Source organism: Urocitellus parryii, assembly GCF_045843805.1.
Source record: "Urocitellus parryii isolate mUroPar1 chromosome 13 unlocalized genomic scaffold, mUroPar1.hap1 SUPER_13_unloc_9, whole genome shotgun sequence".
NCBI lineage: Eukaryota > Metazoa > Chordata > Mammalia > Rodentia > Sciuridae > Urocitellus > Urocitellus parryii.
Genome location: NW_027551777.1, coordinates 16,768 through 31,587, shown reverse-complemented (window position 1 = coordinate 31,587; position 14,820 = coordinate 16,768). Strand labels below are relative to the sequence as shown.

Below are 14,820 nucleotides of genomic sequence, written 5' to 3'. Positions count from 1 at the left end.
TGTTCTTGTGGCTCCACACCAATATGCACTCCCTTCCTCCCTCAGTGTCTCTAAGTGCTCTGTCCCTGGAAAACCCTATTCTCTAAGATTTCCTAGCTCTAAGGTCATGCCCACCTTTATAAATGATTAGAGGTCTCTTCATAAAGCCAGTGTGGTTACCTCACTGTCACAGCCTCCAGGAGATCCAGCTTTCCCCATCTCTCTCAGTGTCCACATGATGTTGCCTTCATGCTAGTGCCTTCCTGTGCCTTGTCTTTGAGCCTCCGGTGGCCTATGCAGGTGGTGGAGGAGTCAGTGTTGACTTACAAGAAGGCCAGGAGGGAAGGGGCAAGCAGGGGTGAGGCAAACCACCACCTTTAGAAGAGCTCCTAAGAAAAGGGGTTGGGGATCCTCACACACACCAGGTCCCAGGTGGGCACCTTTGAACTGAAATCATACTCAATCCCCAACACCATTTTTGGGGAAGGTTATCTTGTCACTTCCTTCAAATCTTTTGCCTTGCATGACCCACCCATGGGTGAGGCAGAGAAGGAAGCCATGGGTGGGGCAGAGATGGGAGGTTGGTTGTTGGCAGTGAGCAACAGGGCAGAGAAAATGGAGGCAGGAAGCAGATGGCCTCAGGCACGTGCTGGCCTGCATGACTGGTGGCAGGTGGTATATGAAGAGAGCTAAATGGGTAGCCTCATGGCCTTTCAAGAGTTGCCCTTCCTGGTGTATTTGGTGTAATGGCTAGAGAAGGAGCCAGGCCTCATGCCCCAGGCAAGTGCCTCATCTCAGGGAAGAAAAGTGGCCCCTCTGCTTCTGCATAGTCAAAGGGGAAAGCCCCTGTGAGTCACCAACACCCATAACCAGAAAAGAAGAGAATTTTCTAAAAAGCTGAACCCCTGTGGCAGTTCCTCTTCCTGCTGCCCCAAGGACAGCCCATACTGAGGAATGAAGATCAGCTTCGCTGACTGACTCCCCTGTGGCTCTGTAGGTCCTCCTTATGGATGGAAATTTGGTGCTCTACAATCAAGGTAATCTTATTCCCAAAAGAGGTCAGGGTGGGTGCTGAGAAGGACCAGAGAGGGCACTTCCAACCCCATGGAAAGAGCACCTGCTGCCAGCAGGGCTTTGATGGCTCCTTTCTGGACTCATTTTCACCATAAGGCCTTGAGACACAGGACAGATCCCCCACCCAGAGAAGAGCCCCCCTTTTATGCCACCTTTACTGCTTACCCTCTCTTCTCCACAGCAGCCCTACACTGCCAACCTACATGGTCCAGGGCCAACCTGGCCACTGTGAAGAGTCACAGGGCTTGAGCTCAGGGCCCCACCCTCACCAACATCCCTGAGCTGGACAGTCAGGCCTCTGTCCATAATTAAACAGGAGTGCCATTTCCTGTGGATGCCAGGACCTTTTCCCAGGAAGGTTCTGAGGTTGATGGTCATCCTGGCCACTACCCTTGGACCCCATGGCCCCAAAGCCACAGGGTAAACTCATGTTGACCTGGATGCTAGTCCTGGGACCAGCAGGCTGCTCTTGGGCATGGGCACCCAGGCCATGGAAACAAATGCATAGGACTGAGGGCAGCAGCAAAGGGGAGAGGAAGAAGGAAATTGCCATAAAATGAAAGGAAGAACAGGGTGAAGAGTTGTGAGCCTGCTAATTGGGCTACTGGACCTGTAAAGGCAGAAGGCTTCCTCTGCACCATCCTCACCAATGAAGTCAGGGCAGAGAGGGTCTTGGAGTCTGGTCTCTGAGTGCTCTGCTCCTCTGCACATGATGAGATTCTGTTCATCCCTCAACCTGTGCCCATCTGCAGGCAGCATAGCTTACTGCTGGCCAACCTCACTGCCCCAGTTCACCCTCCTCTGCCCACTGCCAACCTTTGAGGTGGCCTATTACTTCAGCGTTCTCACAGAACTGCTCTGCATTGAAGTGGCCAAGAAACTCCTGCAGGTAGATGGGTTGGAGAAAAATACCGGCACAAGAGGAAGGTAAAGAGGCCTGGACAGCCTGGGTTCAGCCAGCATGTGCCTGGAATGGCCCTGGGGATGGGAAGGATGGGTCAGCTACCTCCTGCATACCCCTGTGTCCCTGGATCCTGGCCTGGAGTAAAGCACACCTGGTATTCTCTGGGTGCCTCCCTCCATGAGGCCCTGGGTGGTACATCCAAGCCTATAACTTTCAACCCCTGGGGCTCCTGGACTCCTCCCCCTGTTGTGATTATCTCTTCCATCTCCACCTCTGTAGGTTACTGTAGGTTATGTTCTCCAGTCACCCCCATGCCATCCCAGCTGCCTGTCCCCCTGGAGTGCTCACATACCTCAGCCTCCAGACCCTGCTCATGGGGCTGCCTGTGCTTTGGATTGCTGCTCCTGCCTGTGACTGCATCCACACCCTTTCTCACCCCTGCATCTCCCTCCTCTGGCCCTGCAGTCTGAATTGGGGAGGTGACATTAACACTCTGGCTCTTCCATTGGGCAGCAAATTCCAAGAGCAGAGACCCCATCTGTCCTTTCCTCCAGCTCAGGCACCTATGTGGTGCACTCACTCTATAAACATCAGTGGAGGGTGTGGAGGTCCAGACTCTACCCAGGCCAATGTGACCCACTCTGGCCCCACCATCTACCCTCCAAAGGAAAGTATGGAGGTGACCCACACATGCCCAGTTTCCTAGTAGGAGAGGAAGCAGAAGGAAGGTAGAAGCTCATTCCTGGCCACAGCCTATTGCCCAGTGGTCCTAGTCCACTCCTGTATTTACCAGTGCTGTGTTCCCTGGTGAGCTGCTGCCCATCTCAAAGCCCCTGTTGTGAGGTCAGATGGGGGCCTTAGGCACACTCAGGGCTATCTTAGCAGATGGCTTTGCTTAGATTCAGCATCCATCCAAGATAGAGCCCTTTTATTTCCTGGATAGTGACTGGGTTTTTAAGAGGAAGAGGCTTACATCAGCCCTTCAGCAAGAAAAAATGTTTTCTGAAAGTTTTCTCCCCATTTTCTAGATTCAGCTTCTGTGGACTGGAGGAGATACATTCCTTCTCTCAGAAGACTCTGGTACTGTCTTGGGAATGGTGACTCTCCTGGACTTTCACCTACTCTGCCAGGTCAGTGGAAGTGCATGCACTCACACACATGCACCTCAGACCCTCTGCTGTCAGCATTTGCCCACTGTGCCTGGGGACAGGCACTGGGAAGGAGCCTAAGGGCCAGGAGTCCAAGAGTTCCCTGCTGCCACCCAGGACCTCATCAGAGCCTTTAGCCCCTGTGGCTTGCCTGGACCCAAGGGCATGTGTCCCATACCTCTCTGACCTACCTTTCTTGCTATAGGCCCTGAAGAGTCACAGCCATAGCACCAAGCCTTTTTACATCTCTGTGGGCCACAAGATGAGCATGGAGACAGCCATGCACCTAACCTGATGCTGCTGCAGGTTCCAGATCCCAGAGCCCTTGCAACAGGTGGGGTCCAGCACATGCTCCTATACTTATCACCATTTGTCAGCTCAATTGGGGTCACAGAGCAGTGGTTTGAGGGTTCATTTTTAACTGGTGCCCCACCAGCCACAGTGAGTGAAGTCTTCAGAAAAGCCGGGCAGAGCTGCTCATGTGGGGAGGACCCTAGGACCCTCTTCCTCTGTTTCAGAGCAACATTGAGGTTCTTGGCATCTTTGTCACCCACACACCAGTGGCTGCTGTTCCTAATATCTGGAAAGCTGGGCCTGAGGTGTGAGGGCTTCCCAGACTGTTGGGCAGGAAGGGTGTGTCCAGAGTCTGGCTCAGAATCGCCCATCACATCTTACTGAGCTCTGACTCCTTCAGGCTGACATCTGCTCTTGAGAACACTTTTGCAGAACTCTGTCACTTCAGGCCATCTGCACCAAGGCAGGAGAGGTGAGCACCAGAGAAGTTCAGGCCACTCACAGGTGGCTGCTTTCAGTGGCCAGCCTCTTTCTGCTGCAGTGTTGTGGCTCTGAATTGGCCAGAAATACAGGAGAGGCCTCTGAAAGGGGAGGAGAGCTAGATAGACTCCTGGATTGGTAGGAACTCTCTGGAAATAACTGACCCAAGGCTTGTATCCCAGCAGGGTTATTCCAGCTTCTTCTCTTGGTCCACTTTATCTTCGAGGGACCCTGGCCTGGGTTCCACAGAAATGATATGGCCTCTGGTAGCTCTTCACAACTAGCTATATCACATGCATCCTGGCCCTCTTTTCCTCATCTGTGAGGCAGCACAGTAGTTCTGGTCCCAGGTGTCACAACACAGTCCTGTTGTGAGGACTGTAGATGGGCTAGCAAAACCTGATGACAGCCTCACCAGGAGGGAGGTATTGGATCTTATCGTTGAGGAAGGTGAGGCCCAGGGTGTTAATAAGCAACAGTGCAGGCTGCAGTGGCAGCCTGGGTTCCAGGCCCTATTTCCAGCACTTCTTACTCCTGAAGGAAGCTGTGTGAACACCACAGCTCTCCTGCTCAGTCCACTCCTTTGAATACAAACCTGACTCTGTCTTTTCTTTCAGGGTTCATTTTTAACTTGTTCTTAGCCAGCCATAGTGGGTCACAGTGGGGATCCATGCTGGTGTGGTACCCAGGCCTGGACAGCACAAGTCATTCAAGGGCTGTGCACCCTCTACTCATTTCCTCTCTATTCTCATTTTCTGGTGACTGTTCCTAGGCCTCATTAAGCTGCTTTAAGAATTGAAAGATGGGCCACTGGGACTGCCCAGCTTCACAGATGAAGCTGGCCAATATAAGTGCAGGGCAGCCCTGTCAAGCTCTGGCCAGGCACATCCTCAGGCCATCCAAGGACCACACAGTGTCTTCTAGGCTGGCTCTGGCATTTGATGGTATCCCTTTCTCCATGTCATTACCAGGAACCAGAAGGCACAGAGTCCTATGGTATGAACCAAAAGAGGCCTGGGAGAGCCTGTAGACTCCTAAGGACCCCAGCAGAGGCCCCGGACAGGCTTGGAGGCTCCCAGGAGAAGCAGGGACAGGCAGATGGAGAGAACTGAGTGCTGTGAGCACTTGGATTGCTGACATCCCACTCCAGCCTCAGGACAGCAGCTATGAGGACCTCACCCACCCAACCACAAGCGGAGGCCCATGAGAACATGGAGGAGGATCCTGGACATGCCCATTGGAACACCTAGTATGGCCAGTGGCAGCCTATCCTATGCAGCACTGTCTGGTGGATGTGGCCACAGTGCCCCAATAGGACACACCTTCCCAGGGCCAGTTCCAGACCAGAAAGTGTCTGCAATTTCCCTCCTAGAACATGTGAAGATGATTCAGGTTCATGTGCCCAATGGACCCAAAGCTGTGCAAACATCATAGCTCTCCTGCTCAGTCTACTCCTTTGAATATAAACCTGCCTTCACTTGCTCTGTCTTTTCTTTGAGGGTTCATTTTTAACTGGTGCCCCACTAGCCACAGTGAGCCACAGAGGGAGTCCATGCTGGTGTGGCTATGCTTCAGCAATCATAAGTCTATCCTCAGCTTGGAATGAGGCCAAGGCATGGGCTGCCAGGGGTTCAGAGGATAACAAACAGGAAAGCAGGTGAGGCCCCATGCCCACTGCCAGAGAGCCAGGGACACTCCTGCCACCCTCACCCAGAGGAACAGCCTCAAGCCCCATCTCCACTGTGGGAAGGCAACTTGTTCCCTGTCCTAGCTGGCCACTTCCTCTCTTGGTGTGGGCATGAAGTGTCAATTTAGAGGAAGGACACAATGGTTGGCCCAGCTGTGACCTGCCTCATTCCCAGTCCTTCATATACCAGTTTGCCTCCCAGACTCTAGGCTCCCAGAGTGGAGTTGGCAGAGGGTAGGTGGCTGCCAGATCCTCTGGGCCCCATTTCCCTAGTTCCAGATCAAGATGGAAGAAGGTAGCCAGCAATGGAGAAAAGGAGGGAGGTGTGTCATCTTTAAAGAAAGGGAGGAGGCAGCTGCCACTGGGTCCTGGAGCCAGAGGCCGCCAGATACCGAGCGCGATGGACCCAGGGCCCCAGCCGGGGAGGCGCCGCCGCCGAGTCCGCGGCCAAACGTCCCCGCAGTAGAGCCCGCGCGCGAGCCTGGGCGCACCGAGGGCGCGCTCGTTTCCCACCGCCGCGCAATCTCAGCAGCCGGATCCCGCGCCGCCGCCACCTTCCCGCCCGGGCTGCGCGGCCCAAGAATCGCGGCCGTGGGCTGCATGGGCCGCGGCCACGCCCCGCCGCCGAGCCACCGCTGAGCCGCGCCGCCGTCGGAGCCGGAGTACACAGCCCTGCTGGAGTTGATTGCAGTCTTCAGCAACGCTGATTCTCCACCATGGAATCGACTGGTGACGATGACGCGGTGGCGGCCTAGAGGAGACAAGGCGCCGGAGCAGAACGATGCCCAGGGGCGCACGCTCTAGAACTCCACAGCAGGAAGACTTTTCTCCCAGCAGCGACATGGTGGAGAGACAAACTGGGAAAAAGGATAAAGATAAAGTTTCTCTGACCAAGACCCCAAAGCTGGACCGCAGTGATGGAGGAAAGGAGGTGAGAGAGCGAGCCACCAAGCGGAAGCTGCCCTTCACTGTGGGGGCCAATGGAGAACAGAAGGACTCGGACACAGAGAAACAGGGTCCTGAGCGGAAGAGGATCAAGAAGGAGCCTGTTGCCCGAAAGTCCGGGCTGCTGTTTGGCATGGGGCTGTCTGGGATCCGAGCTGGCTACCCACTCTCTGAGCTCCAGCAGGTGGCTCTCCTCATGCAGATGACAGCTGAGGAGTCTGCCAACAGCCCAGTAGACACCACACCAAAGCACCCCTCCCAGTCTGCAGTGTGTCAGAAGGGAACGCCCAGCTCTGCCTCAAAAACCAAAGACAAAGTCAACAAGAGGAAGGATCGGGGCAAGACCCGCCTGCACCGTGCGTGCTGCCATCAGGGGGATGCTCGGAGCATCAAGGAGCTCATCAGCGAGGGCACTGATGTCAATGTCTAGGACTTCGCAGGCTGGACAGCGCTGCACGAGGCCTGCAACCGTGGCTACTATGACATCGCCAAGCAGCTGCTGGCCGCAGGTGCAGAGGTGAACACCAAGGGCCTGGATGACGACACACCACTGCACGACGCTGCCAACAACGGGCACTATAAGGTGGTAAAGTTGTTGCTGCGGTATGGAGGAAACCCTCAGCAGAGCAACAGGAAAGGGGAGACCCCGCTGAAAGTTGCCAACTCCCCAACTATGGTGAATCTGCTGCTGGGCCAAGGCATGTAGGCCTCCAGCGAGGAAAGCTCCACGGATGGCCACACAGGGTCTCCCAGCCTCCTGGGGGCCTGGCGCCTTCAGGAACTCCAGACTGCAGGAGCCACACCTGGGGCCTGGCTGCCGAGAAGCTGCGGTCTCTGCCGGGAGGCCAGCCCCACTCTGAGCAGACTTCTTGGTTCCCTCTGCTGTGGCTGGCCTCAGATGGGATAGATCAAATGATGTGCTTCTCCAGAAGCAGGGGCTGGCCAGCCCTGCCCTCCTGGAGAGCTCTGAGGAGGAGGGCGCCCCATCCTTTGCACCTTCCAGCTCAGTTGATGGCAACAACATAGACTGAGTTTGAGAAGAGCCTGAAGCTCAAGGCCAAGAACCCAGAGCCTCAGAAGACTGTGACGCCTGTCAAGGAAGAGTATGAGTTTGATGAGGACGATGAGCAGGACAGGGTCCCTCCCGTGGACGACAAGCATCTGCTGAAGAAAGACTATAGGAAAGAACTCAAGGCCAGCAGCTTCGTGTCAATCCCCAAGATGGAGGTCAAGAGCTATGCCAATAACAGCACCACCGCGCCAAAGAAAGCCGCCCATCGCATCCTGTCTGACACCTCAGACGAGGAGGACGACGGTCTGGCTGTGGGCGCGGGGGAGAAGCTGAGGCTCTCAGCGCACACAGTCCTGCCCGGCTCGAAGGCCCGAGAGCCCCCTGCGCCCAGGCAGCAGAAGGAGAAGAGCAAAGTGAAGAAGAAGTGGAAGAAGGAGGCCCAGGGCAAGGAGATGCGGCCTGGGAAGAGGAGTGACAAGCTGTGCTCCTCCGGGTCCAAGCGCACATCCTCCGAGAGCCAGGAGGACGGGGACTCGGTGGGGAACACAGGCTGCCGCAGGGGCTCCCCCCTGGTGCTGAAGGACCCATTGCTCTTCAGCTCGCTGTCAGCCTCCTCCACCTCATCCCATGGCACCAGCCACGCCGACCAGCACAGCAAGCACTGGCGCGCAGACAACTGGAAGGCCGTGTCCTCCCCTGCCTGGTCGCAGGTCAGTTCGCTGTTGGACTCATCAGGCACCGGCCTGACAAGCGAGTCGGACTGCTCCTCTGAGGGCTCCAGCGTGGAGTCCCTAAAGCCTGCAAGAAGGAAGCAGGAGCACCGAAAGAGGGGCAGTCTGCAGAGCATGGCTCCCTAGAAGAGGGGCAGCTTCCACCCCAGCGTGGACGGCGCCGTGCCCAAGCTAGACAAGGAGGGAAAAGTCGTCAAGAAACACAAGCCGAAACAGACACAAAAACAAGGAGAAGGGGCAGTGCCCTGGCCAGGAGCTGAAGCTGAAAAGCTTCACCTACAAGTACGAGGACCCCAGGCCCAAGGCCGACAAGGTCGCCCTCCTGGACAGCGACATCTCCCCGGAGGGCAGGCTGCGGGTGTTGAAGCATGACCGAGACCACCTCAAGAGGGAGGAGAGGCTGGGCAGGACGAAGCCCGAGGACAAGGAGTGGCTCTTCAGAAACGAGAAGCCACTGAAGAGGATCAAGAACGTGGGCAGGGACGGCGGCAGGGCCTTCCAGGAGGAAAAGGACCGGGCTGGCAGGGCTGAGTGGGAGAGGCTGGGCAAGGAGAAGTCCCCCAAGGAAGAGAGGCTGCAGCCATACAAGGAGGAGAGGAAGAAGAAGGCCCAGGACTGGCCCCCCCAAGCCGGAGAAGAAGGGCGAGGCCAAGGAGAAGGCCCTGAAGGAGGACAAGGAGAGGCTCCGGAGGGAGAAGGCCTACAGGGAGGACGCAGCCTTCTACGACTGCTGCCACAGGGGCCACTTCCTGGAGAGCGAGGACACCAAGCTCAGCCTGTCCGACGACCAGCAGGACAGGTGATTTTCAGACCTCTCCGACTCCTCCTTTGACTTCAAAGGGGAGGACAGCTGGGACTCCCCAGTGACAGATTACAGGGACATCAAGAGTGACTCTGTGGCCAAACTTATCTTGGAAATGGTGAAAGAGGACAGTAAGGAGAAGAAGCGGGACAAGGCCCGGGAAAAACGAGATCTCAGAGACTCTTTCTTCCGAAAGAAGGACCGGGACTACTTGGACAAGAGCTCGGAGAAGAGGAGGGACCAGGTGAAGAAGCACCGGGGCCTTCCCAGCTACCTCCCCAACAAGGACAAGAAGAGGAAAGAGTCCTCCAAAGGCACACTGGACCCACGGGACCAGAGAGACGCCCTGGAGGGCTCCAGGGAGCGGAAGGATGTCCGCCTGCGGCCAGAGGAGCCGCACAGGGAGGAGCTGAAGGAGTGTGGCTGCAAGGGCGCCTTCAAGGACAAGCCCGACTGTGACCTCGCCAAGAGCCTGGAGTCCTGAGAGTGGCACCACGCAGCTCGGGAGAAGGAGAAGAAGGAGAAGGCTCACTCAGAGAGGCACAAGGACAAGTCCAGCAACAGGGATCGAGGCGAGAAGTGTCCAAAGGACAGAGACTTTGACAGATGCCTCAAGGAGAGGAAGGATGGCAAGGAGAAGTGCAAGGACAAGGACACACATGGCAGAGACTGAGACAGGAGGGCCGGCCTCAACCAGGCCCGGGAGAGGAAGGACAAGTCCTTCCCTGCAGCCACCTCTGAGGACTCTTCTGAAAAGAGAGAGGAAAAGAAAGGGAAAGAGAAGAGCTGGTACATCGCAGACATCTTCACGGACAAAAGCAAGGACGAGAAAGAGGAGTACCTGGCCAGCGGGCTACGTGCAGGGGAGGCCTGCCAGACCCCCAGGTTGGACGCCCTCCAGGAGAGGGAGGACAGGAGGGAGCTGCCCGTTGCAGACAGGCACAGGAAGTGCCCCTCCGACAGGCCCCACTAGAAGCCCTGGGACAAGGAGCCCAAAGAGAAGAGGAAGGACAGGGTGCCCCTGAAGCAGGCAGAGACAAGAATGAGAAGGCCTTGGAGAAGCACAGAGAGAAGAGGGACAAGGACCACAAGGACCGAGTCCTGGCCGACGCCACCCAGGAGAGGCAAAGCAGGCAGAGGCCACCAGACAAGGAGGAGAGGAAGCATCCCGGGGAGGACAGGGCCAAGGGCAAGCACAAGGAGAAGCCTGACCGAAAGCGGAGGGCCTCGCGGGGCTCAGAGGCGGAGCGCAGCCTACTGGAGTGGCTAGAGGAGGAGGCGCTGCAGGAGAGCAGGGAGGAGGCGCATGACAAGGCCAGAGAGGGCTCCTCCAACAGCTTTGCAGACTGCGGCCCCGAGCCCTGCCTGAGCGCCCTCCTAGAGGTGTCCTTCTCAGAGCCGCTGGAGGACAAGGCCCAGGAGGGCCCCTGCCTGGTGGAGAGGCTGAGGGAGAAGGAGCGGCACCGGCACTCCTCCTCCTCCTCCAAGAAGAGCCACAAACTCGAGCGGGCCAAGAAGGAGAAAGCCAAGAGGAAGGACAAGGCCAAGGACTACAAGGACGGGGGCAGGAGGGAGCCCGGCCAGTATGAGAAGGACTTCCTGGACATTGAGGCCTATGGCATCACCTACGCTGTGAAAGTGGACAGCGAGGAGGAGCTGGACAAGGCCACCAACGGGTTTTCTGAGAAGAGAGAGAGGAGGGAGCCCGAGAGGGAGCCTCCCAAGAAAGTGGAGAAGGAGCTGAAGCCTTTCGGGTCCAGTGCCCTTGGCTCCCTGAAGGAGAAGAGGAGGAGGGAGAAGCACAGGGAGTGGTGGCGGGAGGAGAAGGACAAGCACAGGGACAGGCACCACAAGGAGGAGCCATGGCCCACCGTCCGGGACAAGGAGAAGGGCAGGGAGAAGGCCCTGAAGCTGGGTGAGGCCAAGCCCAAGGAAAAGCCCCGAGAGGGCACAGAGAAGGAGAGGGGCAACCCCACCAAGATCAGCAACGGCATGGACAAGCTCCCGCCACCCAGAGACCCAAGCAAGAAGGACGCCAGGCCCCGGGAGAAGCTACTGGGGGACGGCGACCTGATGATGACCAGCTTTGTGCAGATGCTGTCGCAAAAGGATCTGGAGATTGAGGAGCGGCACAAGGAGCGCAAGCGGCAGATGGAGAAGCTGCGGCACAGGTCTGGGGACCCCAGGCTCTGGGAAAAGGCAAAGCCCATGGATGACACCCACAAGAAGGGCCTGGATGCCGCGCCCAAGAAGCCCCTGGGGCTGGACCGGCCCTTCAAAGAGAAGAAGGCCAAGGAGTCAGGTGCGACACCACCTGTTCCTGAAAGCAAGCCCCTGCCAGGACTGGGTGCCGAGGCCAAAGACTGGTCAGCAGGGCCGCCCCTGAAGGAGGCCCTGCCTGCCTCGCCCAGGACCGAGCAGAGCCAGCCCGCCGGGGTGCCCACTCCAACCTCACTGGTGTCGGGTCCCAGCTAGGAGGAGCTGCACATGCCCCGGACCCCGTCCTGCAGTGCCGATGACTACCCCGACCTGGTGTTCGACTGTACCGACACCCAGCACCCGCTGCCCACCACCAGCGCCTGCTCCCCCGCTCTATGACAGGTTTTCTGTGGCCTCAAGCGGGGCTTCAGAGCACCCAGGCCAGATGCCCACGAGGACCATCCCCACAAACCTGTACCGCTTCATCTCCATGGACATCAGGAGAACCCCTGAGGAGGAGTTCAGTGTGGGGGACAAGCTGTTCAGACAGCAGAGTGTTCCTGACGCCTCCAGCTTCGACTCTCCCAGCCAGCACTTGATGGAGGACAAGGCTGCCCTGCCACCTGTTCCAGCAGAGAAGTTTGCCTGCCTTTCCCCTGGCTACTACTCCCCTGACTATGGCCTCCCCTCACCCAAAGCTGCCACGGTCAGCACCTTCCCCAGAGGCCGTGTTCCCTGGCCTACCAGCCAAGCCTTCCCCTGCCACTAGGGGTGACCTCTTGGCCCCAGCCATCGAGGGGGCCCTGCCCCCAGACCTGGGCCTTCCTCTGGATGCCACAGAAGACCAGCAGGCCACAGCAGCCATCATCCCTCCGGAGCCCAGCTACCTGGAGCCCTTGGACGAGGGCCCCTTCAACACTGTCATCACCGAGGAGCTGGTGGAGTGGGCCCATCCTGCCGCGCGGAGCAGGCCCTTTCCTCCACCTTGGTGGCCAGTGCCTCTGAAAACCCCGTCAGCTGGCCTGTGGGCTCCGACCTTCTGCTGAAGTCTCCAAAGAGGTTCCCAGAGTCCCCCAAACACTTCTGTCCTGCAGAGACCCTGCATATCACTGTTCCAGGACCCTTCAGCACCTCAGAGCCCCGATACTCTGTATCCCCCAGCTCCTACCCCTTGCCAGCCACCGAACCGGGCCTGGAGGAGGTCAAAGACAATGGGGCGGGAGCCATCTCTGTGGCCGTCTCCACCACAGAAGGGGCCACTGCATATGCCACCCCTGCCAGACAGGAGTCTTTCTTCAGTGGCTGCAAGTCACTTCCTGAGGCACCCCTTGACGTGGCCCCTGAGCCCACGTGTGTCACCATGGTGACCCAAGTGGAGGCTCTGGGGACCCTGGAAAGCAGCTTCCTGGACGGTGGCCACAGCCTGTCTGCCCTCAGCCAGGGCGAGCCAGTGCCCTGGCATGACGCCTTCACCAGCCCTGAGGATGACCTGGACCTGCGGCCCTTCTCGCTGCCCGATCTCCCCCTCCAGCCCAAAGACTCCTAAGATGTCCAGACTGAGCCCGTGGAAGGGAGTCCCATCCCACCAGAGGAGAGCACCCCTTGGGCTGAGGGGCAGCCCATACTGCCTCCTGACCAGGCCTCTCCCCAACATCCCACCGAGTCTGAGCCCTCAGAGGAGCCAAAGCTGGATGTGGTTCTCGAAGCTGCGGTGGAGGCAGAGACTGTGGCAGGTGAGAGGACCCCCGAGAACTTGGACTCTGGCTCAGCACTGGCCCCTGGCCCTCCCGAACAGTGTCCCCTGGGGGTCGGAGCTGAGGAGACCAAGACTGAGGACCCCTCCACCTCCCCATCATGTACCCGACGATCCTGCCACCAATGGCAAGGCACAGACGCCTGACAGTGCTGAGGTCACCCTTGCTGCCATCCCTGTGGAGGGGCCCCCAGGCAGCCTCCAGCCAGAAGCTACGGATCCAGAGCCCAACCCCAAAAGCCCCCAAGGTGGAGGAGGTCCATCAGTGCATGACCAGGAACTGCACTCAGATGCTGGCCAGCCAGAGCCAGCAGAGCACACCTCCTATGGATAAGGAGCCCGCCCCCACGCCCACCCCAGCTGCCAGGGCCAAAGGCTGTGCCTCTGAGGAGGAGGATGCCCAGGCCCAGCACCCCCACAAGCTCCGCTTCCAGCGCTCCAGCTCCAGCCAGCCGCTGCAGCAGCAGGTGAACACAAGCACGCAGCAGATGCGGGAGGTCATCCAGCAGACGCTGGCCACCATTGTGGATGCCATCAAGCTGGACGATATTGAGCCCTACCACAGCAACAGGTCCAATCCCTACTTGGAGTACCTCCAGATCCGAAAGAAGATTGAGGAGAAATGCAAGATCCTCTGCTACATCAGGCCCCAGGCACCCCAGTGCTACGCCGAGTACGTCACCTACACCGGGTCCTACATCCTGGACGGCAAGCCGCTCAGCAAGCTGCACATTCCTGTGATTGCATTCCCCCCTTCCCTGGTGGAGCCCCTGAAGGAGCTGTTCAAGCAGCAGGAGATGGTGCGGGGAAAGCTGCGTCTACAGCACAGCATCGAGCAGGAGAAGCTGATCGTGTCATGTGAGCAGGAGATCCTGCGGGTGCATTGCCGGGTGGCCAGGACCATCGCCAACCAGGCAGTGCCTTTCAGTGCCTGCATGATGCTGCTGGACTCTGAGGTCTACAACATGCCTCTGGAGAGCCAGGGCGAGGAGAACAAGTCCTTACGAGATCGCTTCAATGCCCGCCAATTCATCTCCTGGCTACAGGACTTGGATGACAAGTAGGACCCTATGAAGACCTGCCTCCTGATGCGGCAGCAGCACCAGGCTGCAGCCCTCAATGCCTTGCAGAGGGTGGAGTGGCAGCTGAAGGCACAGGAGCTGGACCCCGCAGGGCACAAGTCGCTGTGTGTGAAGGAGGTGCCCTCTTTCTACGTGCCCATGGTTGATGTCAATGATGACTTTGTGCTGCTGCCAGCGTGACACCGGGGGAAAGTCGCAGGACACCGGCAAGGGCCGTAGTCACCAGTGCTGCTGAAGTGCCCGCAGTGCAGGAGGGCACCTAGCCAGCCAGGTGGGAGAAGCCCAGAGACTGCACCTGGTCACACGCCTCGCCTGCCAGACCAGCCCGGAGGCCAGGAGACCAGAGTCTTTACCAGTGGTGGCAGGGAGAACAGGCCCCCACGCTGCAGTGCCTCCTTGGACCAGCAGGAGGAGGAGACCATGGCCCATCCAGAGGGGCACCTGGGTCCCTCCCAGCCAGCCGAAGGCACCCAAGGAGCAGGAGAGTGCGCTTTTGAAGTCCCTGCTCCCCTCTGATCAACTAAAGGAAACGACTGAGGCGTCCACCTCGCACAACAGTGACCTCTGGTCTGGGGCAGGAGTGTCCGCCCGCCATGGTCCTCAGGACAGGCTGGGTCACTGAGGTCGCTGGTGCCAGGCGAGGGCCACCTGCTGGCCACAGAGGGACTCAGCCAGGACTTTCCAATAGTGTTTTTAATGGAGTCAAATCCACGTGGTTTGTATATTTTTT

At 58.2% G+C, this 14,820-nt stretch overlaps 2 pseudogenes; both read left to right on the top strand.

Moving 5' to 3' along the window:
- The first annotated feature begins 684 nt into the window (after positions 1–684).
- LOC144251489 (endonuclease V-like) lies at positions 685–6,205 on the top strand (annotated as a pseudogene).
- A 70-nt stretch (positions 6,206–6,275) lies between these two features.
- Positions 6,276–14,270, top strand: LOC144251485 (ankyrin repeat domain-containing protein 11-like; annotated as a pseudogene).
- Positions 14,271–14,820: the final 550 nt, after the last annotated feature.